The following is a 27,415-nucleotide window of genomic DNA, read 5'->3' as shown; positions in this document are numbered from 1 at the left end:
TATTTTGGTTTTTCAAATCATTTTTAGGTCTGTTAAAAAAATTAAGATTAAGTTTCTTAAAGATCCTATTAGTTATGATAAACGTTGGGGCATTTATAACATTCTTAAAAAAATTAAGTTCAAATCTCATAAAGTTTCTATTAGTTTTTATAATCGTTGGGGCATTTAACACATTCTTGAAAAAGTTAAGTTTAAGCCACATTCTTAAAAAAATTAAGTTTAAGTCTCTTAAAGATCCTATCAGTTTTGATAATAGCTGGGGCGTTTATCACATTCTTAAAAAAATTAAGTTTAAATCTCTTAAAGATCCTATCAGTTTTGATAATCGCTGGGGCGTTTATCACATTCTTAAAAAATATAAGTTTAAGTCACATTCTTAAAAGAATTAAGTTTAAGTCACATTCTTAAAAAAATAAAGTTTAAGTCTCTTAAAGATACTATTAGTTTTGATAATCGTTGGGGGCATTTATCACATTCTTAAAAAAATTAAGTTTAAGTCTCTTAGAGATCCTATTAGTTTTGATAATCTTTGGGGCATTTATTACATTCTCAAAAAAAATTAAGTTTAGGTCATTTAAAGATTCTATCAGTTTTGGTAATCGTTGGGGCATTTACCACATTCTTTGTCAGTGCGACCTTGGCTACATCAGACGAACTTAATGTGCTTTAAAATTTAGACTTAAGGACGAGATAGATATATCCGTTAACAAAAATAAGAGAAATTGGAGTTTGCTGCATATTGTTGGAATCTGGGACATAAATTCAATCTCAACAATGCGAAAATTATTTAAATCACATCAGCTCATTTTGATCCCCTAGAATCTTGGTTCATTCATATAAATGCAGATTACCTTGTTAAGGACATTAGTTCCGCAACACCTACCCCTTGCGTTTTGCCAGTTTTGGCCATTGTGGTCTTAGCCACTTACACAAAATCACACACTGTGGTGTGGTTTTGTTATTTTGTTTTTCATCTTTTTTCTCTCTTGGCTACTGTTTTTCTATTTTCGTTTCTCCCTTTTATTTTTCCCTTTTTCCATGTCAAAAACTTCCCGTTTTATTTTTCAAATTAATTTTGTTTTTTCTCTTTAACGTCTGGCGAGTCTTAAAAATAGGCACCTATTTTTGAGCACTTGAAGCATGTCGACTGTTATTTTCTATTTGTATATATTTGAAGCGAATGAAGTTTTAATCAATTAATATCTTACCGCTTCAGTCTTTTAGAATTATTTATTTGATAAATTGAAGCTTAACAATTAAATATACACTTGAAAAAACACCTATACCGTGAACCATAAAGAAGTGTTTAAAATACACCCCAGAGAAAAAAAAACTTATTTTTTGTACGATTCAACAATGTTTGAATTATATTTAGTCAAGAAATCATGTAATTTCCGAAAAACGCGTGCTTTCATGGATAAGTGAAAATTGTATTCTCACTCGAAATTTCATCTTCGTGCAATTCTCCCAAAAAATATATTGTCAGGTATTAGGACCGTTTGCATTGTGTGAATGCATTAAATTGTTGTTTATTTACTCACACGTCAAGCAGGTTCACCAGGGTTCAAATGCTGCTGATGACTAAATACTGAATCACTCAAACTTTTTTTTATTTACTATTGTATGATCAATTCATTTGGCAATGTAAAAATTTCTGTATAAAATCATTGTATGAGCCCCAGCACTTTGAGTGCACAATCCATAAAATCCATTTTTACCTCGTACATAAAGAAACAATCGTAAAGAAACGGTTCCTAGTAGAACACCAAAGTCAAGCATCACTGGCTGCGGTCAATAAGCTGGTGGGTGACAACTTTAAACAGCCTGCTTAGGGACCGAGGGTGTGCTGTATCGGTCCTCGTAAAACTGTACTATCGTGAAGTGCTCGACTTCACGCCCAAGTCGTCGGGCAACTAAGGCAGGGCCTATCCCCTCTGCAGAGGATTAGAATTGCGAAGGCATGTCTTCGGATTATCCTCAGGGATGTTTTCCTTCCAGTAAATGGTCATGACTCCACAATTTCACGAACAACAGCATGATTATAGAAATGTGGCCAGCATTGCGCATAGGTCAGTTTTTAATTCCTAGAGTACTCCTCGATCTGAAGCTGAAAAATCCTTTTTTAACCAGCTTAAATTTGAGAATAACAAGTGATTTAAACATGTATTAAGTTAAAAAGTGTTTAACTTAATGTGTAACATGTTAAACACGTAATAACTTAAAAAGTGTATTAACTTAATGTGTAACATGTTAAACACGTATTAACTTCAAATTTAACTTAAAAACATGTATTAACTAAAATTGTGATGGAAACAATAATGTTTCAACGATTAAGAATTCTTTTAATGATTTCAAAAAAATAAAAATATTTTGATTAAACTACCGACATTCACACTTTTAAAATATAACAATTATTGCAAAAGTCAGAAATATAATGGAAATTCATGTATAGAAAGGCAAATATTCCTTTAATTATCATTTAATTGCAAAGTATTGAAATCAGAGCAGTTGTATTGAAAAAGATCCAGTAAAAGAATTTTAAACAATATTAACTAATACTGATTAAAACAGACTTTATATGACAATTAAGATTAGATTAAAAAGAAAGAGGGAAAATAATTATGGACCAGTTGTCACAGAGCTATTAAAATCAAAAATGCAAAATAAAAGCCCCATGATTTAAATTTTAGTCCAGATTAAAAGGCTTCGTCATCTAGGATAGTGTTTAAACTATTACGGTAACTACAGTAACTAAAGCCATTTAACATGATGAATGTCGAAAGCTGATTTAGTGAATCACAATATTTTCCAATTGTAAGTTTTATTGAATTTGTGCATCTCAGAAAAAGAAATAAATTCTATCACCTGATATTTATTATAAAAAATAAATTTCTTAAGAATCAATGTAAGTTCTATTAATGTCGTAAATTAAACCATTGAAATAATTCTGGATGGACGCAATTCACAACTGCTAATTAAAAATTAAGATTTTGAATTGGAATATAGTTTAAAATATTTTAATTTCATAACTATTCGAAGTCTTATGAATTTAATAAAAGGAAGGAAGTCTAAATGTGCAAATAAATTAGTTACTTTACAAAATCAATCAACCTAAATTAGAAATTTAAAACCATAAAAATCAGTGATTTAAAACTAATGATTGGAGTGCACTATTATATATATGAAAAGAAAACTAAAAAACTAGTGGTCCTTTTTGAAATGCACCCAATAAGTATTTGAAAACAAAAGAACCTTTAAACAATAGAATTAAATGAACTTAAAAAAATCGGAAAGGAACTAAAAACATATCAATATTTTGTCTAACTTATTCCAATTAACAAGTACTAATTAATTCTTTAATTTAAGAGTTTGTCTCTAGGAAAACAAAATAAATAGGACTCTTCCCTTTTATATGTTTTTATACTTTTTTCTTGTGTCACCAAGCACTAATTTTTCTCCCAGAACGAAGCGGAACTTGCTAAATTGAGTAATCACTTTCAGCTTTCGAAATAACCACCACAAAGCACAAATCTTCTTAAAATTACAGGCTTGGAATCGGGCTGTATGGTGATCAAGGTGTATGCCTCGTGCTAGGAAGTTCCCGGATTCGAATCCCGCTTGGGATAGCCGGGAAATGAATCTTAATGCTCTAACTGTCCTTCCTGCGTTGTTTAGTGACATTGACTTACGTATATAGTTGCTACGATAAAGTGATTATACGAAGAATTAGGCACTAAGAGTTGCTTTTTTCTTCAGAAAAAAATAAAAAAGCGAGATATTTAAGTTTGACGATACTCGATAACAAGATTTGAGATTTCAATGAAACACAAATAAAAAAAATTTAATCTGATAACATATATTTTACGGACGATTATATGTTAAGTGATAGCTAAAATGTTTTGAACTTTAGATAAATTTGTAAACTTAAATTTTAAATGTTATGCTTATTATTGTATGCATTTCAAACTACAGATTATTTAAGAAATCTAAGAGCGTGTGATCCTAACATACACCGAAGAGCCATTACATTATGACCACCCTCCATCTATAACAATAGGCTCGCCCAGGTTTTCATGGTTTCTCGCCCAGGAACAATGTTTTCATGGGGCACATTAGGACCCATAATCCTCATAAAGCAAACCCTGACGTCTGTAAGCTAATTGAACATATTTGCAGACCAGGTTCACCCATTCATGGCAACGGTTTCTTCTGCAGGGGATGGTGTTTACCAACAGGATAATGCACCATATCATAAGGGTCGAATCGTCATGGATTGGTTCGAGGAACATTCCAGTGACTTTCAAGTCATGTCTTGGCCCCCAAATTCACCTGACCTTAATCCAATAGAGCATTTGTGGTCCTACTTGGAAAACCAAATTCGTGCTGCCACGATACCCCCTCGCAATGCTTCGAGGGAATTGCAGAACCAGTTGGTGAGCGCTTGATACCAGATACCTCAGTCTACCTATCAGCACCTTGTGGAATCAATGCCACGACGGGTGCTAGCAGTTTTGAGGGTTAAAGGCGGTCCTACATGTTATTAGCAGGGTGGTCATACTGTAATGGCTCTTCGGTGTATACTTTAATACAAAATGGGTCGCATTCTATTGAGTATTCGTCCACATTTATCCCTGAAATGGATAATCTTAGAAGAGCTATCAGAATCAGTTTTAGTCAAATTGTACGCAAAATAGAATACAGCTTTTATTCAAAATTTAAAAAAACAAGGCAATTGTAAAAATGCTCAGTTTATGTAAATGTCCACTCAAAAACTGTATTATTTGACGTAAATAGCTCGGATCCATCCACCAACTCAATCGAGTTATCTTTTATTATGGGAGTATATGCCCTAATGTAGTTTAATATCAAATGCTAATCAATAATTGAGGCTGCTCTTGTGATCCTATAGCGTACTCGTTGGTTTTCCTTTTCTTCTTTTCTATTGACTTCACAGTATTATTAATACTATTATTATCATTATTATTTTTTATAGTAAACACTTCAGTGTTTGGTACTGAAGAAAGAGAAAAAATGAATCATAAACATTTCGAAACAATTCATGAGTAAAAATTCACTAAATATTCAATGTTTTAGTGGTGGTTTAACTTCGTCTGACGACTTCTGTAAATTCAGCTATATTTTCAAATTCTGTATTTTTTCCTGAATTTTTTAAAGTTTCACTCCTGTTTTATGGAAAAAGCTTCAGTGCTTGGTACTTAGGAAAGAAGAAAATAAAGCACAAAAATTAGGAATTAATTCATGAGTAAATGCTCAACGTTTTCGAAGTGATTTAATTCAATCTGACAATTTTTGCAAATTCTTATTTCAGAATTTCCTATTTCAAATCATATTTCAAAATTTTGTATTTTCCGTTATTTTTTTAAAAAAGTTTTCTGTTATTTTAGGGAAACACTTCAGTACTGAAATGAAGTTTAAAAACTTCGAAAAACTTCATGAACAATATTTCAGGAAATACTCAACTTTTCTAAGGTAGTTTGATTTAATCTGACAAATTTTGTAAATTCAACTATATTTTAAATTTTTGTATTGAGTCTTAATTCTTTAAAATTTTACTGTTGCTTCAGGAAATAAAAGTATTACGGAAAAATTCTGAAAGTTCCAGCAATACTTAATTTAATATATAACTTTCATGAGGTAATTTGTTTCTAGCCTTAAACTTTTAAAAATTGTCTGAATTTTCAAAATTTCGTTGTTTAGTGAAAATTTTCTCATTTTTAAATCTTTTGGGGAAAATGAAGATACAGCTTTTGCGACTAAAATGCTTTGTAATCATCATAACCTTTTTGTTTTCTTTGCTACACTCTATTCAAAATTGAATAAATTTTTCTAATCATGTTTTAGTTTAATACGAAGAAACATTAAGCCTTTTTAAATTACTGTTAATAGAGAAATTATTAAAACTATTCATTTATTAGGCGGAATTGCTTTAAATTAAAGCATTTACAAATCAGGGAGATTCAAAAATGTAAAAGAAAGGAAATATCAATAAAAATAAAATTCAATAATAAAATAAAATTCTTTCTTTGACAATTTAAATTTCGAAAAATTACCAAAATTCTGAATGTATTCATTTTATATTCAATGAATTAAAGCTGTAAAAGCCTTTTTTTTCGAAAAATGATTATCTAATTAAAATTTGAGATCTGTTGAGACATTTTCTTCATTTTAAAATATTTTAAGAAGTTAAGATAATCACTACAAAGGGATTAAATAAAGCGGAGATAAAGTGAATGAAACATTGAAATTTAAGAAGGAAAAAAAAGAAATAATTTCAAAGTATATAAAAATCTTTAATAAAAAATTAAACTAATTGAAACACTTACTTTTCTCAATTACCAATATCGAAACTGCTTAATGTACTTATTTCAAAAGGTTTTGCAAATTAAATTTTTAACACTTAATAATGCAACTAAGCACTTCTGTGATTAAATGAAACCCCAGAGGTGTAAAAAAAGATTTATTGATTTTTTTTTAGAAAACCATCATAAGCACTTTATAACAAGAGCAAATAAGGAAATACTTTAGAAGAATGGATCTAACATGCGATCAGAAGCAAATATTCTCTGCATTACTCGAAGTTTCATTATTTTTAATTTAACATTTTCAGTTATTTTTATTTTTAGTTTCACAAATACATTAATTATTCATTCAAATATATCATAATGTATTGCAATAACATGCATGCATAAATATTTACTTTTAATGTACACTTTTCAATTTCACAATTTGAAAATTGTTTGATTTAGAAAATGGGTTTTATATAACACTCTGGAAAAAAAAATAAAAGTTAAGAAACCCTACTTTATTCATTTTATTTAATGATTCAGTTTAAATTACTTTATAAAACTAATGCTTATTTAGTTCATATTCTGTTATTAAGATAAAGTAAGATCTAAGATAATAATTGTAATTAAAGATGTGCTTTGAGAAAACTTCTTTCAAAATTAAAATAAAATGTAGGAAAGATTTAATAATCCCCATTACTTGAAATCCGTTTTTTGAATAACAAAAAATTATTGTATTAATTTTAATGAGATAAAACTAATTCCTGAAACTCTTAAAGCTTTTATTCGAAGTATTTACAGTTTTGAATTTTGATGTTAAGCAAACTTACTAACAATGGTTGTTTGGGATCAGCATTATGGAACAGTAGTAATCGCTTAATACTGATTGTTTCTCTTTACATTATTGCTAATGATCATTAATATTTTATTATTCCCAATTTAGATGACATTTAAATTTTGGTGAAATTAGCTAATTTATTTTTCACTTGTTTAAAAAAAAATTTTTTTTCAGTGCACTAATGTTGCATTTATGGAAAATAATATCTTTGCTTCAATTAGGTTTTTTTAAAATAATTTTTCTAAACCTCATTATTTTAATGGCTATGGAATTGATCATGTTCATGTTATTCTTTTTATAAGTTATTTTGCAACTACGCGAAAGAATACTGTTTAATAAGAGAAAAAACTCTCATTTTTGACGATTCAGCAATCTTTGAGTAATATTTCGCTAAATCTAAGAATTATTTCGATACGAAATAACGTGATTCGTCATGAAACACGAACTTTCAAATATATGACGAAAATGTTTCCTCAATTCGAAACATCGTTGTGCATTGTGCCAGATTGTTAACTACAATGACTAAACACGAATAAGGATTAGACACTCGAAAATAAAGTGACGAATAAAGTCGACCAGACTGTATGGTACCTTGTACCAGGAAGACCCGGAGTTCGAATCTCTTGTCGGGCATAGATATACAGTCCCTGGCCAAATTATTAGATTCTTTTTTCACTTTCGAAAGCATCAATATTGGTGCGCTTTGAATTTCAGGAAGCGCAAGTAGAATATCACGAGTTGTTTACAATTTGGAATGAGCTGCCGAGATTCTGTTGCCATTTTCAAGACTGATTTTCATCAATAGGAACGAAAGTTCGCTGCTAATTAAGTATGTATAGTTTTAATTGTATAATAAGGATAATTGTATTTTAATTTTTGTATCTCAGAGAACTGTATTAACTTAAATTATAATTAATATTTTCTATGTACTTCCGTTCTGTTAAATCTAGTTGAAATTTCTCTAGAATATTCCTTCTTTGCTACGTATGATTTACAAACTAATCTTGTGTTATGATTTAGTGTATATAAGTATTCTAAATAAATTATTCTTACTTTAGACTGTATTTTTCAATACTATTTCATAACTGGCGTTGAACAGCTAATCCAATTCTGAGTTTACAACTACCGATGTTCAACTCCGTCGACTTTTATTTTTAACCTAACCCAGAAGAAAATGAATCTCCAGTAACAAGTATTTTATTTTATAACCGTCGTTGAACAGCCGACCAAATGTTTTGGATTTACGACTACTAATGTTCAACTTGTAATTTTGAACCCAATCCGGAAGATAAGGAAACTCCTGGATGAAGTACTAGGAGAAATTTGCCTTCATGGAAAACTTTTTGATTGAACTGACCCGCATTTGTGTTACATAGAGAGAGAAACCACGAAAACCTCCCACTGTTAACCTAACGACAAGGAAACTCTAGCTCATGATCCGTCCAGCACTGACGGTATTTTACGTCAGCTCTGTGGTCGGTGCAAGTCGGATGCGGAATTCGTGTCTACCAGACATAGCTGGGATTCGAACCCGGTTCACCTCATTGGAAGATGAACGCTTTATCCCCTCACCCACCACAGCTGATGTATCAAGTTTTGGGAAAAACTATGTTGATGGAGCTAACCCACTTTTACACTACGTGGAGATCACGAAAATCTTCTACGGTTAACCAACGGTAAGGGGATTTAAAACCATGATACCACTGAAAATATTTTACGTCCGCGCTGTGATCGGTGCGATTTGGGAGCAGAGTTCGCACTAAGCAACCACGACTGGGATTCGAATCTGGGTCATCTCATTAGGAGGCGGACGTTCAATCACCTGAATTACCGTGACTCCTTATATTGTATTTCAAAAATAACTTTATTAACTCATGTGTATTTTATCTGACTGTAATGATGAACTTTAATGCTATTGAATAACAGGAATGGTGATGGCTACTCTACATCAATTAGTTTAAAAGAACATTTTTTTTTTAATTTTCAATGAGCTGCACAATTGGTCTTGCCGATGAGCAGACCTAGTGCGTTCTCCAGAGGTGGTATCCACATTTTCAGGACCACCACAATGGGAGAGACACCGTTGGTCATGTTAATTTGGACGTCTAGTTTCTGCCACACTAGATGGCAGCACCGAGACTCTATTTGGATGCTAAAGTGCACGGGGAATTAAATTTTGCCGGAAATGCCAAGAGCCAATAAGGCACTCCTGGGATCTTTTACATGCCGCACAATCATACGACATGGCCGCTGTGGATTTTCTGCATTTCGAAAATCCGGTGTCTGGGGTAGTATTCTGAGCTCGCAGTCGACCGTCGATTTGAGCTTTTGGAAGCTGCACCAGGGGGCACATTACCTTATATTCTACTTTCTCCGTCCATCGCTCGATTTTTGGTATTCCAAGCAAGTTTTAGTGGATGTTGAGCGCTCTTTTCGGTCGACGCGAAAACCACTGGTATTTTCAGTAGAGTAATGGTGAGCAAATGGAATGCATTGATAATTAATTATTTTACACGGCTAAGTCTTCGGAGGAGACCGATATATCGAAACAGAGAAAATGTTTTTAGTCTTCATGACGATGTATTTTTAGATTTTTTTCGATTAACGAATAATCTTGTACTGTATATATGCATGAAACTAAGTGTGGACTTAGAAAAAGAAGCACGGCGAGGAAATGTGATTTCAGTAGAAACACAAGTTAAATTTAGTTTATTTTCAATATCATTAGTATATTTATCTTTTTTTTTTTAACTAATTGAATTTAATTTTTCTTTGCTATATGCGAAAAAATAGGTATTTTTGGGGTTGTAATAGTATATTTGATAAACTTAATAGGTAAAATTGTAAATGTTAATTTTTTCTGACTAAAACTTTTGTAGATTTTTTTATTATTTTAATAGATTATCTAAAGTTAAATTGTAATTAATAAATATTGATGATTAATAACCAGAAATTGTCTCAATTTTCTTCGCAAATCTTTTACTCCATTAAAAAACAAGTGTGTCATTTTTTAATTACTTTTTATAATCTCGAAAAGATACTGCAGATAGAATGTGTTAAATTACGCTTTTAATTTTTTTTTTTTTAATTAAGAACTTGTAATTTTCATTAGCTTTATATGTAATAAAAAGTAATTTCTTTCATTTCTGAAACAAAGTAGAAAAATTTAACATAGAAGTATTTCCTTTTTTAATCAATATGGAAAAGATATGATTACAAAGTATTTTTGAACTTAAATTTCAAAAAAAAAAAAAAAAAAAAAAAATTAAGATTTTACTACCTCACATGCTTATATGAAACTTTTTTCTGAATTCTTTTCAAAAAATTTCAATTTTCTTTAAATTTCAAATAGTTAAATTTGTATTTCTTGTAGATATTGTCTGCATTATTTCCAGTAAAAAAGATAAGTTTTAAGACTAAATTACTTCAACTTCTGATGTGTATTTAAATAGATCTACTTTACATAACTGTTTATTAGATTCGTAGGTTTTATGCGCATTAAGATTTTTTGCAACTATCCAAAAAAGGCATTTACGTACAATCAACAAAATGAAAAAGTTTTAAACACTTTTGTCAGATTTTAGGTTCAAATCAAATCTACAATGATTCTAATATTACCATAAAAACTGAAAATGGGATATAAACGAATACTTGAAAGAATAATAAAGTATTTTATAACTATGAAACTATACTATAATTCACTATACTTAAAATTTTTGAAAAATCTTTTTTAACATAAAACTAATATTGCTGAACGGGATAATTGTAGTATGTAGTACATAAATTGCTTGACAAATTATTAACTAAATATTTCGAATCTCTCAAAGTGATTTTTTTCTTATAGCTAAAATTTTATAAAAGTTTTGTTAAGGAGAGTTCAAAACATTTTCCATGTAACAAAGAGGTCCATATAATGAAATGTAATGTATATCTTTTCATCATTTGTTCGGTATTTATCAAATTTCACCCGTATAAGAATAATGAAGCACAAAATAAAAAGCTTACTTAAAAATAGAATTTAAACTGCAAATTATACTTTCTTTTATTATCAACACAAATGAAGTGATATAAATACTACCTTCTTAAATATAAAATAAGCCTTCGTTTACCTCTATTAAATCATAATTAATAAAATTCGTAATTTTCAAAAGGCAATGTGATAACCATCTGTTTAGCAACATAAAGTGATATGTAGCAAAATTGCTGTTAACATTTAAAAATTCAAATATTTGAAAATTTTTTTTCTGGATCTTTTCTACTATCCACGTAATATTAAATGCAATTAAAAATTTATTTCTCAAAAAAAAAAAAAAGCATGCATGTGATATGTCAATACGATGTACGAAAATTTAGTGTCTTAATCGCTATTGGAATAAACAAACCAAAGATCTGATAGCAACTCAATAACATATACTTATAATAATAGTACATATTAGATTTTTAATTATCAGATTTGTAAATAAAATTTATCTAATAGGTCAATGTTTATTATTATCAAAAATAAGAAAAAACATTATCATTTCAGGGATGTATATAAATTTTATTTAATAAATGTAAGTATCAAAAATTAGTGCAATAAAATAAATCTCAAAAGACAATATTTTATCTCATAATAGATACTCAAAATGCCTTTTTCAATAGCTTGTCGCGCGTGAATGTCGTGCATCACATTGCTTCGAGCATTTTTATTGGCTGATAACACGGAAGAAGTTTCACCCCTACTCTTCTCATAAGGTAGACCAGTCCGCAAGTCTCCTCCACTGACCACTGAGTTCAGAATACCGAAATTCTAAACAGTGGACGGTGTGACGTCAGGGGAAGGCGTCACTCGGGGAAGGTCTACTTCGACTCGTCGTTTGTTTGGAATCCCAGCCCTGGGCCGGGGATCGAACCCGCAGACTTGGACTCAGAGGGCCGACGACAAACCAACTGCGCCACCCAGCCACATGTAAAAGAACATTGGTGTAGTGAAACACAAGATCCAAATGTCAGATGTGGCTTTTCACCACACCACTTTGGTCTCAAGTTTTTGTCACCATTTGGCGTGGAATTTTGGCGGTATACATTGAAATTGCTTAGAGAGTAGTTGTGAAATTTATAAAACGAAATACCATTGTCCAAAGTTGAGTTGTGTACAAATATTAAATCTATGTATTAACCATACATTAAAGATAACCTAAATACTTGTTTCTACTATTTTTCTTACATCTTTATCAAAATATTTTGAAAACATTTATCTTAAAGACAAATCAAAGATTAATTAAAATGAATAAAGAAAAACCTTCTTTCACAAAAGTAGTAGCTTTTTCAATTTAAAAGAAAATATTTTCTGTAACCGTAGTATGCTATTAATATAAATTAAATATGAAACAGTTTCAACGATAAAAATGGTATCTTTAACTGCATCGTAGAAAGTAAAACATAATACATTTCAAATTTAAAAAAAAGAATGTTTTTCACTCAGTGTTAGATTTTGAATATTTATCAGCATTGTGTGCCCTTACTGCATAAACATAAATAATTGAAAAAACCTTCTTAGATTTTAACTTGCGTAAAATAGTTATTTTTTCATGAATCCATTGACTTCAGAAATAATATGTTTACAGCTTTATTAATATCCATAAATTCTAATAAGTCATAATTTTATTAATAACCATGTAATCAATGTAAGTATTACTTAAATGTGAAAGATTATTTTGCTTAAACGTTTATTAGGATAGAAATATTTCTTCTATAGATGATGGAACACGAAAACAATCATTACATATTTAAGACTTTGTTCATTTTTTGCTTATTAAAGCATAGCTCGTTTACTCAGATAAAATCGTATTTATTAGTATTCATGTCAACTGCAAGTTCTGCGCTTGATGTTTCGGAATTTCTCAAGTTTTTGTAAGCTATATATTTAACCTTTATATTTATAATATTTTTAATCTTTTGTGCTCCGAATGCTTTAAAAGGCTACTTGAACTAATGTAAGCACTAAATCATTTAAAATACATAATACAGTAGGGGAGAGTGGGGTCAATTGTAACATCTTTTACTTAACTATTTTTAAATAACAAAAAATCCAATATATTATTAGTATTAATTGACAGACGAGTAAAGTAGACTATCCTCTCCTAGAAAAAAAACCTTTTTTTTTAAATGTTATTATATTAGTTAATAACAATTTTTGACAGTCGTGTACTTGTTACAATTGTCCCCACTTACATCAATTGTAACAGTTCATAAATTCAACTAAAACATAGTTAATTATACATATTATCATAGTTGTGATATATTTTTTTATTGATTAAAATAGTAGTGATATTTTAGGAGTAAAAATAATAATGAGCAGAGACCTAAAGTGTTAAACTTTTAACTTTAAGGGATTAAAAATTTTAATTTATGCTGTGAAAGGTGACAAATTAAATAATGCACATGCAACATAATATAAATAATATAGGAAACTATTGGTGATTCTTAAGGAGTTAAGTGATAATTTATAAACATAAGATTATTTATTTTCAGCTGTTGCATTCGTCCCTTTACTTATTGTTACAATCGTCTCCAAGACGCCATTTCAGCTTCATTTGTTAAAAACAATGCTAGTTAATTAATAAAACTAATCTTTTTTTTTAAATGTTCATTAAGGTGTCCACTTACATATTCGGTTAATAATTTTTATTTGTTTAAACAAAATTACTTTGTTACAATATAATATTCTAATGCCAAAAAAAGTACTTACGTAGCGTAAAAATATCTTTTGTGATGTAACTCTTTCAAAAGTACATAAAAATGGTTGCCAGCAGGGGTGTACATGCAGATTTATTAAATACACCGTGTGCGCCACCTGGGAACCAAATCTAGAACCCGACACTCAAAATTTTTGCACTGTTACAATCGTACCCTGTTGCAATTGACCCCACTCTCCCCTATTCTTACATAATTTTTTAAAAATCATAAAATGATGCGGCTACTATTTATTACGATGTTATGACTTTTAATTTTAGAGTGCTGACTTTTGATGTCTCATTGTATGTTACTAGCTGCCATTATCTATACTTTTTGAGTGAAAAACTGGTTTGCTCATTATATGTTGCACTGTTAAAAACTCCGAATAAAATTACAGTATAAAGTTACCAGCCCTTTGAATGCATGGTCCGTAATATCCATTTGAACCGTAAAATACTCCACCGTAGTTTTTACAATAATATTTATTTAATTAAAGTGATTCAGTAATTTTACGGTAATTATTACTTTATAAATTACGATATGGCAGATATTATTTTGTTCTGTAACATGTTCCAGAAAAAATTGATTTCACGTTAAAAAATACCGGCACTTTGATTGTCGTTACTTTTAACAGTAATTTGATCCAAACCTTTTTGCAGTGTGTGCATTGTAAATCCAAAGTTTTGTTTGCTGAACTTGAGAACAACAGTTAAAACAATAAAATTTTATTAAAACATAAATTGTAAAATGCATCTCGCACACTTAGTGTAACGTGAAAACATAACGCACACACGGTGCTGGCTAAGCACGTGAACATAGAATTAACAATACCGCACACTCAGGCATTTGCACAGTTGTTGTATAGTTGATTTCCCTCTAACGATCGATCCCCCCTCTACATTACGTAGGATACTCAGCTTATCAGAGAGGGAAGAAAAATGGAGTTATGAAAGGCGATTAAGTTTGTATTTGCACTTGAATTTTGCTTCTAGAGGTTTATATATCAATACTCCAATCGATTGTTCTTTCAACTGTGATCATGCTTCAAACTGAGCACACATCTTGTTCTATTTGTGAAAGATTTTTTTACAATGAGCCCAACTTGCACTTACAGCAATGCGTAAGTCTCAAGAAATATTTCAGCCTGCTTCGACATTCCTTTGTGATAATGTTCCCTTTGTTTACCATCTAGTAGCAAGATTCAAGGGAAATAGTAATGGCCTGATGTCCTACTATATAGGAGAACATTTACTTAGATTTTTAAATCTCCTTAAGATCATCATTTTGTTTTTTAGTCAGCAAGAGAAATTCTTCGTTAGTCACCTCATATGATATATCCTGGAAAATCATCTGAGAAGTCCACTTGTCAGGCTTCATGATTTCATACTTTTCTTGCAGATTCAAATGTTTCATTTCCTTCAAGAGCATTTTCTAAATGCTTAGTGATGGATTCTATCAGAATCCTCTTTTCTTGATGATCCTAATTTTTAATACCGATCTTAATATTTCGTGGATCCACATTTATTTCACTTGCTCTTCTGGTGTTATCAGAAGTATCTGATGAATAAGAATAATTTGTTCTTTGTGGTGATTTTTTGACCTTGACCTCGATATGGATGAATTTCTAGGTCTACCTTCTGCTCTTTCTAAGAGAGTCACATCACTGTAGGTTGGTCTAACTTGATTTGTTGACTTTATTATTCCCAATTTCTTTTCTTGTCTGTCAGAAACAAACCAAGTTAACATTACTTTTAAAAAATTTGGGCAATCCATATTAAGAAGAGCTTTGTTTGACAAAACTAATCCTATAATTTGATTAAACTAATTGCTAAAACAAATCGCTAGGTTGCTCTTTCTTATTGTCTTGCTTTAAACTAGATAAGTAGATGGGGATAATGAAATGGGAAAATGCTGGTCTAATAGTGGTGGCATAAACATCTCTCGTCATGAGAACTTATAATTGCATTTGCTGAAAATGTAAACTCAATCTGAACATTGTATGCTAAACGAATTCATTTTAAAATGTAAGTTTCTTATTTTGTGCGCAATACTTACGCATTGTATACAATGCTAAAAATTGACGAAATCAATCGGAAATAATGAAGCTGTATGTTGGCATTATATACAATGCCAAGTGACGAGTAAGCAAAGTATGAAATATGGTTATTTAATACTTTTAATCAGAATAACTATACTTTCTTTGTCGGAGTTCATAACAATTTCTTGGTGGAAAAAGCAGATTTACATGTATTTTATTTCTTTAAAAAAGAAAGACAAATGTTTTTAGTTATCGAAAAGTATTATTATAAGAAAACGGATAACAAGAGAGTCTGTCACGATGTTTAGGCTAAATGATGTTTTTTTTTTCTTTTATGTGTAAGAGAGATTGTCACGTATACTCTTCCTCAGCATTGCCCATGAAACGATGTTTTTCTAATTGGATATTACAAATAATAACTGAATAATCTGCTTAAAGTAAAATCTGTGCCTCACAAAAAAATTGACTTATTAAATGCAGAATATGCTATTTTTCTTTGATCCTCAACTCAGCAATACTTTCTTAAAACAAGATAGCGAAAAAAAATTGAGCTTCTCCTTTCTTTCTCTCATATTTCCGGTTTCTGTTTTACCTAGAGAGTATTTGTCCTACGTATTCGATGTCAAGGTATTGTATGTATGCATATATATATTATCCGAAACCTTATTTTACTAAGAGCAAATAGCAGAACTAGAAGACCAAGATATTAAATGTAGCCTGAAAGCAAGGATATCGAGGGAAGAATCTTTTTAATCTTTGTGTTTTTTGAAGTGAAAAATTTTAATTCCATTTCAATTCGCGATCGCAACGAACTATAGGGGGCGTTGTTGTATGAGACTAATACCTGCGATTTCTATATGAACAGTCATTCAGTTACTCTAGAGACGTCGTTAATGTAGCACGTAGCATTGCAACGTTCCTTCTTTATTGTGGCTAATTAAATTTAAAAAAGAAAAATTCTTGGTATTCTTTCTTATGCAAACGAAAACAAATGGTATCTCTTTTAGTAATGTAACCGAATTTTTATTCCATACTTTTCTCAATCATATTACTTCAAACATTGGAATATACAAGAAGTATACATAAACACATAATGTTATACCATTTAATTTTTCAAAAAAGTATTTTGAGAACAATTTTTATCAAAAAATTATAAACTAAAAAACGGAAAATAAAGAATTCTAAGGATAAAAAAACGATTTTAAGAATTCTTTACATTGAAATAAAAACTTTCATATTGTTTCTTTTTTTATTATTCTTATAGTTCTTAAACAGACGTAAAAAACCATTCTGTAGAGAACCATCATCAAATGAAAAAAAAATATTTACAAGCAAATTTTTTATTGTAAAAATCATTGCACTTACCTGATTTATAATTCCCGGAGAATTCCAAAATGATAAGTTCCTTGTTTGAAAACTTTATTCTCAAATAATAGATGCATAGTTTATCCCTTCATTACTTTTAGATAACATACTACACAGCAAAATTTTATAATTGATATGAATTTGAATATATAGCTAAAAACAGAATAGCTGAATTCTAGTTGAACTTATTCTTTCAAAACTAAAAAATACTTACCAAGAAAACGATTAAAATTAATTAAGAATCAGCACAAATGGCACTATTCGCGATCGCAACGCTCGAGTACGCCGTCTAGCGGGAGCCTGTAAATATCAGACATTAATTTATCACGTTTTCGTTTAGTTCCATCGAAATCATTGACAGAATCAGACGCCATTTTTTAGCAGCAAATAAGAAGCAAAATTTCCCTAAGGAAAAGGCCGAAGAACTTGAAAAAAATCTCCAGAATATTAGTAAATCTTTCAGGAACAGAACACGCCAAGCATTTGAAGAAAAATTCCTCAATAATTTTTAATTTCTATTATCAACAAACTTGCAACTGATGACTTCCGATTTCGGATACTGTTACAGATGTGTGTATTAAGGTAAAATGCATTTCTTCTGTCTTCAATTCATTACGAATTAAAGTGAAGTCAACATTGCTTTCGTCATTCCAGTCAATAAATATGAATTCAGAACATACAGAATTGTAATAGTTATAACATATTCTTCTTCGTTATAGAATAGTATATATTTCTGTATCCATATAATTCGGAAAACAACAGTAAAAAATTATCCAAGTTACTTGAAATAGTGCCATTTGTGTTGATTCTTAATTAATTTTAATCGTTTTCTTGGTAAGTATTTTTTAGTTTTGAAACAATAGATAATTTCAACTAGAATTCAGCTGTTCTGTTTTTAGTTACATATTCAAATTCATATCAATTATAAAATTTTGCTGTGTAGTATGTTATCTAAAAGTAATGAAAGGATAAACTATGTATCTATTATTTGAGAATAAAGTTTTCAAACAAGGAACTTATCATTTTGGAATTCTCCGGGAATTATAAATCAGGTAAGTGCACTGATTTTTACAATAAAAAATTTGCCTGTAAATATTTTTTTTCATTTGATGATGGTTCTCTACAGAATGGTTTTTTACGTCTGATTAAGAACTATAAGAATAATAAAAAAGGAAACAATATGAAAGTTTTTATTTCAATGTAAAGAATTCTTAAAATCGCTTTTTTATCCTAAGAATTCTTTATTTTCCGTTTTTTAGTTTATAATTTTTTGATAAAAATTGTTCTCAAAATACTCTTTTTAAAAAATTAAATGGTATAACATTATGCGTTTATGTATACTTCTTGTATATTCCAATGTTTGAAGTAACATGATTCATAAAAATTCGGTACTTACGTATTAACGCCACCGCCGCTACAGATTTGGCGGTTTTTAAGTGCCGCTAATCTACACTTAAAATTTTTGCGACAATTCATTAAATAAAACGCTTTATTTAAAATCAAAATAGTCAATCGGATTTCGGTGGAAAATGAGCCGATATAGAGTTTAGCATAGATTCAAAACAATCATATCGCCATATGAACTCTGATAAATAAGATTCCAAATGAAATAACATTTCCAAAACGTACGTTTACCAAGATAAAGTTTTATGTTGCGGCAATTGGTACATTTTCGTTTTTTCGGTAAAATATTTTCCTCCTAAAAAAATACAATTGCATCTTGTTTTGTTTTTGGCAAATCCCAAAGACGAATTTTTGTAGCACTAAAAATGGCGACAAAAAAGAATTGTTTTTTTGTTTTTGTCTCGTCAGCATTCTTTATTTTATGTATCTTAGTTTCTAAATAATGATTTTTATTGAAACTTAAAATTTTTAGATAAAAATTGTTGTCAAAAAACTTTGTTCACAAAATTAAATTTCATAAAATTATGAGGCTTATGTATACTTTTTGTTCATTTTAATTTTTGAAGTAATATGATTCTTAAAACTATAGAATGTAAAGTTTAAATGGGCCTTTCATGTTATATCATTAAATTTAGTAATACTATTTCTCGAGCATTAGGTTTTAACTCTTATAAGAATATACATATTTTTTTCTGTTAATGTACAAATATTTTTCCGATGTGTTTTGGATATTCCTTCTCTAATAAAAAGAGATACCATTTTGTTTTCGTTTGCATAAGAAAGAATACCAAGAATTTTTCTTTTTTAAATTTAATTAGCCACAATAAAGAAGGAACGTTGTAATGCTACGTGCTACATTAACGACGTCTCTAGAGTAACTGAATGACTGTTCATATAGAAATCGCAGGTATTAGTCTCATACAACAACGACCCCATTAGTTCGTTGCGATCGCGAATTTCAAGTAACTTGGATAATTTTTTATTGTTGTTTTCCGAATTATATGGATACAGAAATATATACTATTCCATAACGAAGAAGAATATGCTATAACTATTACAATTCTGTATGTTCTGAATTCATATTTATTCACTGGAATGACGAAAGCAATGTTGACTTCACTTTGATTCGTAATGAATTGAAGACAGAAGAAATGCATTTTACCTTAATACACACATCTGTAACAGTATCCGAAATCGGAAGTCATCAGTTGCAAGTTTGTTGATAATAGAAATTAAAAATTATTGAGGAATTTTTCGTCAAATGTTTGGCGTGTTCTGTTCCTGAAAGATTTACTAATATTCTGGAGATTTTTTTCAAGTTCTTCGGCCTTTTCCTTAGGGAAATTTTGTTTCTTATTTGCTGCTAAAAAATGGCGTCTGATTCAGTCAATGATTTTGATGGAACTAAATGAAAACGTGATAAATTAATGTCTGATATTTACAGGCTCCCGCTGGACGGCGTACTCGAGCGTTGCGATCGCGAATACCATCTGCAAGCATTGGAAATATTTTTAAAGTTGTAGCAAACAAATTCACGTGTGGCTTCAAACTGAAAACTAAATTAATTTAAGTTGTATCATGGTATTTGTGTGATCTAGTTTAAGGAGTAAGATAACGTGGATCAACTAAGCAACCTTATAAAGTTTCTATAAATGTAAACGATATTATGTTGGAACACGCTACAGTATTTCTACCAGTGAAAAAATTAAGGTCTAAACTACCAGAATATATCGCTTTTCTATGGGAACACCAAAACGCTTGATAGTTTTTATCCCAGCACTTTGTCAATGATTTTGATTTTAAAAAATAGACAACAGGTAGGCAGGTACTTTAATTACGTCGCACAAGAGCTGCAAAATGGGTTATACGTGACGGTCTGGAGGATGATCCGAAGACACGCCATCGCAATTTTAATCCTCTTCAGAGGAGATGGCTTCCCTGCTTTGGTAGTCCGACGACTTGCGAACGAAGTCAAACACTTTACTGTAGAACAGTTTGACGAGCACCGGAGCACCCTCGATGCCTACACAGGCTGATCAAAGTGGTCACCCACCGGCTTATTGATCGCAGTCAGTGATGCTTGACTTCGGTGTTCTACTGGGTACCGTATCTTTACGATCAGTCCACTGCGGAACTAAAATAGACAATAAAATATAGTTTTATAATATGTGATAAATTTAGTAAATGTAATAAAATTTGGTAATGTGATTAAATTTGGTCATTTTATCATGATACCTTAGAGCTGCGGTGCTCAAATAGTGTTCCACTATTCGCAAATTCACAGGGTTTCCAATGACTTTTTTTTAATCAACTATAATTTTACGAATCATTAGTATTACTTATGAAAATCTGTAATAAAATTTATATCCAATAATTTTCCATTAGTTTTTAAATACTAATCGGATAACTGTTATCAACATTTATTTTGGTTCTTTTTCCTTCTTATTTATTTTCAGTTTTTGCGCACCAATAAAATTAAATTAGAATTATACTGATGCCACTCCAGGCCTATAAATTCAACTGTCTAACATTAAACCCAATTTTTAGACTAGTATTGATAAAACTACATTTTTTTCCAATGCCCACCTGGATAATGACCTATGTCATACAGGCACCAGAAGGGCAGATCTGTTGGCCACTCTTTCAGGGCCACCATATTAGGTGGGCCAACGTTGCACCCACAGTAAGAACAGATTGTACAGAGAAGGAAAGAACATCCATGCCTTGCCCGGGATTCGAACCCAGAACCTTTATGATGCAAGAGCAGTTACCTAACCTCTGCGCAGGTCGATCGGCTGATAAAACTACACGTTTAAAATATATTTCATTCTTCATTCATTCATTAAATATTCTTGAAATAATTAATAAAGTATGAAATCATTAATTATTTTCAAAATAATGATAATAGCCGTTCGTTGATTAATATGTCCACAACGGCTTATGAAGTTTTTTCGTTAAATCTCAGGGTTCCATTAAAAGAAAATCAAATATTTAGGGTTCCGTAGTCAAAAATAAATGGGAACCACTGTCTTGAAGCAAGGCATAATAAGCATTTATTCGGTTAAATTTACTTTTCACTTTTGTATTTCTTACTAAATATATGGTAATAAGGACTGCATCCAGAATTTTCAGCCGTTATAATACGAACGAAAAATTATTAAATGAAGGTTTAAATGCCGCATCTTTATGTTTTATCATCCAGAATTATGTTGTTGTTTTTTTCACCAAAACGGTCATTACTATAAAGTACGGTAATTTTACAAGAATTGTTTCGCTGTGTAATTTTACCCACTGTTTACACTACAAATATTTCTAATTTTAAAACAAATATTTATATTTATAAAAAAAAATTCTAACTGCTTATGGTGTTAATAGTTAAAAAATAGTTCATAAATCTGATTTTAAAAAAAAAATATCTCTCACGGTTCCAATTTCTAAAATCAACGCTGCAATGTTTTATTTAAAATAGTTAGCGAACTATAACTCAAAACACTTCCGTTGTTTTTGCAACAGATTGATTTCGCAGGCGTTTATTAAATCCATCCCGATCCAATTCCGATTGATAAAAAGAAATCGTGAAAAGGACTTCTGCTTTTGACAAGTTTTCATCCAAATATTTTCTTATGTCAGGAAATAAAATTATCCCTGCTTTTTGGAAAGAAAACAAGTTTTTAAGAGGGGCAATCAGACCTGTAGGTGGAGCTCTGAGCAGGCAGAAAGGAGCGTGCGATCTCATACCCCTCTGTACACGGGGTAAGCTTTTACTCCGATTCCCGCTATCTCACAGCTAGCTGATTTTCTTTGCTAAACTATTCTACGAGGGAAGAAAAGTTTGCGATTGACCGAACAGCGCTTACCTTCACCTGTTAATTTATCGAAGAAGAAAGGTATGTTACCCTAAATTTAAATGTATTACTTAAAAAAGGCTATTATTTATTGTGTAGTTTATTGTTTAAGATAAGTTTTATTATTTGCAAACAATTTCCAATTATCATTAAAAAAAATGTGCCACATTGGAGAAAAATTAATTATTATTTATATGTAAAAAAACGGTTTATTATTTGTGTTTTTATATAAAAAAATTAATGTTTACTTCTACATATTTAGGATTTAAAAAATTATCAGTATCATTAATATACTGGTTTTTGTTTTAAATTACAAGAAAATAAACATTTAAAAGTTCCAATATTGAAAAAAAATTATATTTTTGGTAACTATATTGCATTAATCAATAAATGAGTTTCAATTGTTTTAAATTTATACAAAATAACTATATAGATGTATTTTTTATATCTCCTTACGTATTTATTACCTGTTACAATCATGAATTCTCTATAATAATTTTTTTCTGTGAAAAAAATTTTTTACGACATTTCATTAAATTAAATCCAATTGCTTATTATAGAATAGCAGTTTTTAAATTAATTATGACTATTATGAGAAATTGACACTGATCCTTGCCTTATCATAAACTAATAATACTGCAAATATATTAAAAAAAACTAACAAGTATAAATTTTAAAACGTAACTATTCTAGTATTAAAAAGAAAACTTTTCACGAAAGCTTTAACTTTACTTAAAATTTACTTAACAAACTTGTTATATTTTTTTAAATAAACTACGTCTTAAATAATGATAGGATTTTTAACGTAACACTTTAATCGAAAACTTTCTCTTTCTTTCCATATTACATTTGGTAAAACTTCCTCTATGTGTTTATCGATGATGTTTGAAAAAATGTTTGTCTATCAAAATTATTTTTTATAAAAGTTTTACGTTTTAATGTAACGTACGTTTTAGTAGGCGTTGCATAACATATGTTTTTCTTCATGATTTTGTCTCTTTTCTTATTGTTATTATTCTTTTACCTTTCTCCTAACTTTCTGTTCCACAAAAATTTAAAAAAAAAAAGAAAAGTTTTATGTAGTTTAATATACAATAAATTTTGTTCCCTATTTTATTGCCTTTTCATTGCAACCTAATGTTGCAGGCTGAAACTTCCTATAGTTCCGAGTTATGCATATCATTATTTTAATAAAATATAAATTCTTTAATAATTTTTAAAAAATAGTTTTGAAAAACATTTGGCATTTAAAAAAAATTAAATTATTGAACATCTATTCATAATACTGTATTTTTATTAGTACTTGTTTTATTTTTAATTAGTTGTCGATATTTTGTCGATGTGTAAAATTACACTGTAAATTTTACGTAAGATGCACTGAAAGTGTCGATTATTTATACCGTAATTAAATCCGAAATTTTTTACAGTGTACTAAATTGTGAAACCTACTGTATTTATTTTTAAATGACTTTATAACATACAAATACAATGAAGACATATCAATTACACGTATTTGCTCGTATATTTCATGTATTTTTACATATTATTAAGTTGTTACATTCAAGAATTGGATTTATTTAAATGGAAGTTCCCCAAACCTTTTACACCGAATATGCTTAAACTGATTAAATTAATATTGAGGTTGCCGATTTTAATCATGAAAACCATTTTTCCATACTTTTATGGACTTGGAGTATGGCGTTTATAAGGCACTTGATTAATATAACTTGCTGAGAGCTCTACAGAATAATTAATTTCTCAAAGAAATCTTTTAGTAGCGGGGGAAACTATATAAACAAACTACTTTTTTTAGAGTAAAAATTGGTTGCCCTATTTTTGGCCTATAACATCAATAAAGTTCGATATAATTTAAACATTTTCGCTCAAATAATTTTTCTAAGGGAAGTCAGAAGGGCATATATCAGCAATGATGAAACTGATTTTTTTCGATGTACCTTTTCTAAGAAACTACTTATGATATAGCTTTGAAATGTTTTGGGGATATTTGAGAATATGTCAGTTGTATGCTGTGATGCAATGTTTTAGATTTATTAAGAGTACTTTTTGAGTACTGAAAGAGGTTTTATGAAATTTTAATTACCAAATAAAACTATATAAAATTAAAAAATGCATTTTATTTAACGAGCGGTTTATTTCTTTTTGATGCAACAAACTGATTTTAATATTAATTAATTAATGTGTCTCATAAATAAGGTTCGACTGATTTATGATAGTAAAGAAAGATAACAAACTGTAAGCGACAAATATAAAGAGCAAATCTAAAAGCGGAAATATCCGATGGGGAAACATAAACAAACCACGTAAAATTAATCGCAATTACTTAAGTGGATAAGCAATTTAAGGAAGAAATATCCTGAATGAAATACATTTTGAGCCGTAATCTTATAATTTTCTTTGTTATTTATGGACTACAGTGCACAAAATAAAAGAAGAAAAAGAAAAACAGAACACTTTAACTTTTATGCAATGATTCACGGACTAAACTGCAATCTTGATAATTTCAGAAATTGAGCGTAAATATGCGAATTAATTTGTGCAGATAATATTTTAAGCTACGATATCAGACAAAAAAGAGCATATTTTCTTTTAATATACACTGTAAACTATTCCAGTTCAAATTATAGTAAAGTACATACTGAGTTCAGCATTCATAAAATCCAATTTTACCGTAAACTTTTAGGCCATAATTCTTACAATATTATTTATTTAATTAAAGTTATTCAATCATTTTGCAATAAATATCACAGTAAGAATTACGGTATATCAGGCTTTTATTTACAGTATGGATATTGCGGCAAAAAATACCGGTACTCTGAGTCTGTTTCTTTTAATCGCAAGTTAATCCGGAATTTTTTGCAGTGTACGTTCTTTCTTTGACGTATATCGACGCATTTGGAGGATAAACGCAATCTAAAAGAAACGGCTATGATAGTGCAGTTGGAAAAGCAGACAAAATTTTGTACCCCAGAATGTAAAATTTTTGCATTAATTGACATATTTTAGAGAAGCGAAAGATTTTTGTACACAAATTATAGAACACATTTATTTAAAGTTTATTAATTTTAAGAATGGTCGAAAAAGTTTTGAATTGGAAATTATGCGAATTTTCATCTCATTTTGAACTAAGCAATTTTAAATGACAAAAAAGAAAATTTAAGTGAAATTAAACTATTAATTTCTAAGTAATGAGATTTAAATAAGTCGTATTGATAAACGTGAATTACTCAGACACTAGTATATTGAATCTGTTTAAATTTTGTTATTCAAAATTTTATAGATTGAAATGTGTGTTAAAACTCAAGTTCTTTGAAAATCAGAAACTTCTTGACCATACTTAAATTAATAACAAAAAACCTTAAAAAATATATTTACATAGCCTTATCTGAGGATAAAAAGTCTCGTTATTGTACGCTTAAATATTTTGATTTACATAAATAGGTTAAAGGTGAAACACACGGAAATAAAATTTATATAAAAAGCCAGAAACAATTATTTAGATGTAAGGAAATCCTCTGCAATTTTCCTTTTTTTAAAAAAAGAAACTAATAAACACTATATTTTTTGTAAAAAAGTTTGTTAAGGTCAACAGTACCGAGCCACAGGACAATGGTTCCTCTCCCTGCCACCTGCCTTGAGTACGGCGTTGACTACATAACATATCTATTACAAGCGTAATTTTTTTTTTTACATTGTCGTATGAAATAGTAATGCTTGCGACTTACATACTGAAATTCTAGTATTGATCATCTTCCTATGGGTTTAACATATGTACTCGTACATGTGTATGAGCCATGGTGACTCAGGGGATAGAGCACTCGCTTTCCAATAACGTGACCCTGGTTCAAATCCCAGCAATGGCTGGTTGATGCAAATTCCGCACCCGGCTCACACTGACCAAAATGCTGACGTAAAATATCCTCAGTGGTAGACGGATCATAGGTTAGTCTCTACCGTCAGGTTAAACGTGGGAGGTGTTCGTGGTTTTAATCTATATATAACACAAATGTGGGTTAACTCTATCAAAAAGTACTCCACAAAGGCAAATTTATCTAACATACCTTAGCTAGCAGTTCTGGAGTGGATCTTCTGTAGTGTAGTCTTCTGGAGTGGATTCAAAATTTCTAGGAGTTCAACATTGTTAGTTGTAAACACAAAATTGGTTCATCTGTTCAACGACAGTTACAAAATTATATAATAAGAGGGTGTATAATTGGCTGTAACAGCTACACGACTCTCACATAGGTGTTTCATACTGTTTACCAGGGTTCTTATTAATCCCTGGGGCAACCATACCCACTCTTACACCATGGCACCCTTAAGTTCATTGACGGTCAATAGAGATGGTCTTTGAGATACAACTGAGAGTTCAACTGCGTCCCATACGTGTTCGATGGGATTAAAATAATGGGAAATTCTCCCATACTAGATATTCTTCGGTCAACTCAGCCCTGTATGGGCTGTGGTTATCGTCCATGAAGAGGAAATTTGATCCATGTGCTTGGGGAAGATTCTCGCATAGAGTGAAGGATCTCGTCAATGTACCGTTGACCTATCAGAGTACCTCTATCGAGCTCGTGAAGGTCGGTATGTCAGTCTGCAATGATGCCTGCCCATACTATCAGACCATCTTGATTATAGTGATCTTTCTCAACAATGTTAGCTGGCATATTTCGACTCCTGAAATCTCTCCAGGTGAAAAGGCGTCTCGAGTCACACTCCAGACTAAATCGGGACTCACCACGGAAGAAATTCCTCACCCAATCATCTTCTGTCCTAGACGGGTGTTCTTGGAACCATGCTAGATGGATTTTTTTTTGTCCACAGTCAAAGGGATGCAGACTACACAGCTCCTGGCATGCAGGCCACGTGCATTAAGTTTCTC

At 30.2% G+C, this 27,415-nt stretch overlaps 1 protein-coding gene across 1 annotated transcript in view; it reads left to right on the top strand.

Moving 5' to 3' along the window:
- The first annotated feature begins 22,417 nt into the window (after positions 1-22,417).
- Positions 22,418-27,415, top strand: part of LOC107442483 (diuretic hormone receptor) — a 167,894-nt gene continuing 162,896 nt past the window's right edge. Inside the window, exon 1 of the mRNA XM_087157248.1 lies at positions 22,418-22,554. The gene's annotated coding sequence lies outside the window, so the exon portion shown is untranslated. The remainder of the gene's footprint in view (positions 22,555-27,415) is intronic.

Source organism: Parasteatoda tepidariorum, chromosome 2 (assembly GCF_982258835.1).
Source record: "Parasteatoda tepidariorum strain Cologne lab strain chromosome 2, Ptep-v5.0, whole genome shotgun sequence".
In the NCBI taxonomy this organism is placed as follows: Eukaryota; Metazoa; Arthropoda; class Arachnida; order Araneae; family Theridiidae; genus Parasteatoda; species Parasteatoda tepidariorum.
The sequence above is the reverse complement of the archived record's forward strand: the minus strand, read 5'-3'. Positions and strand labels throughout refer to the sequence as shown.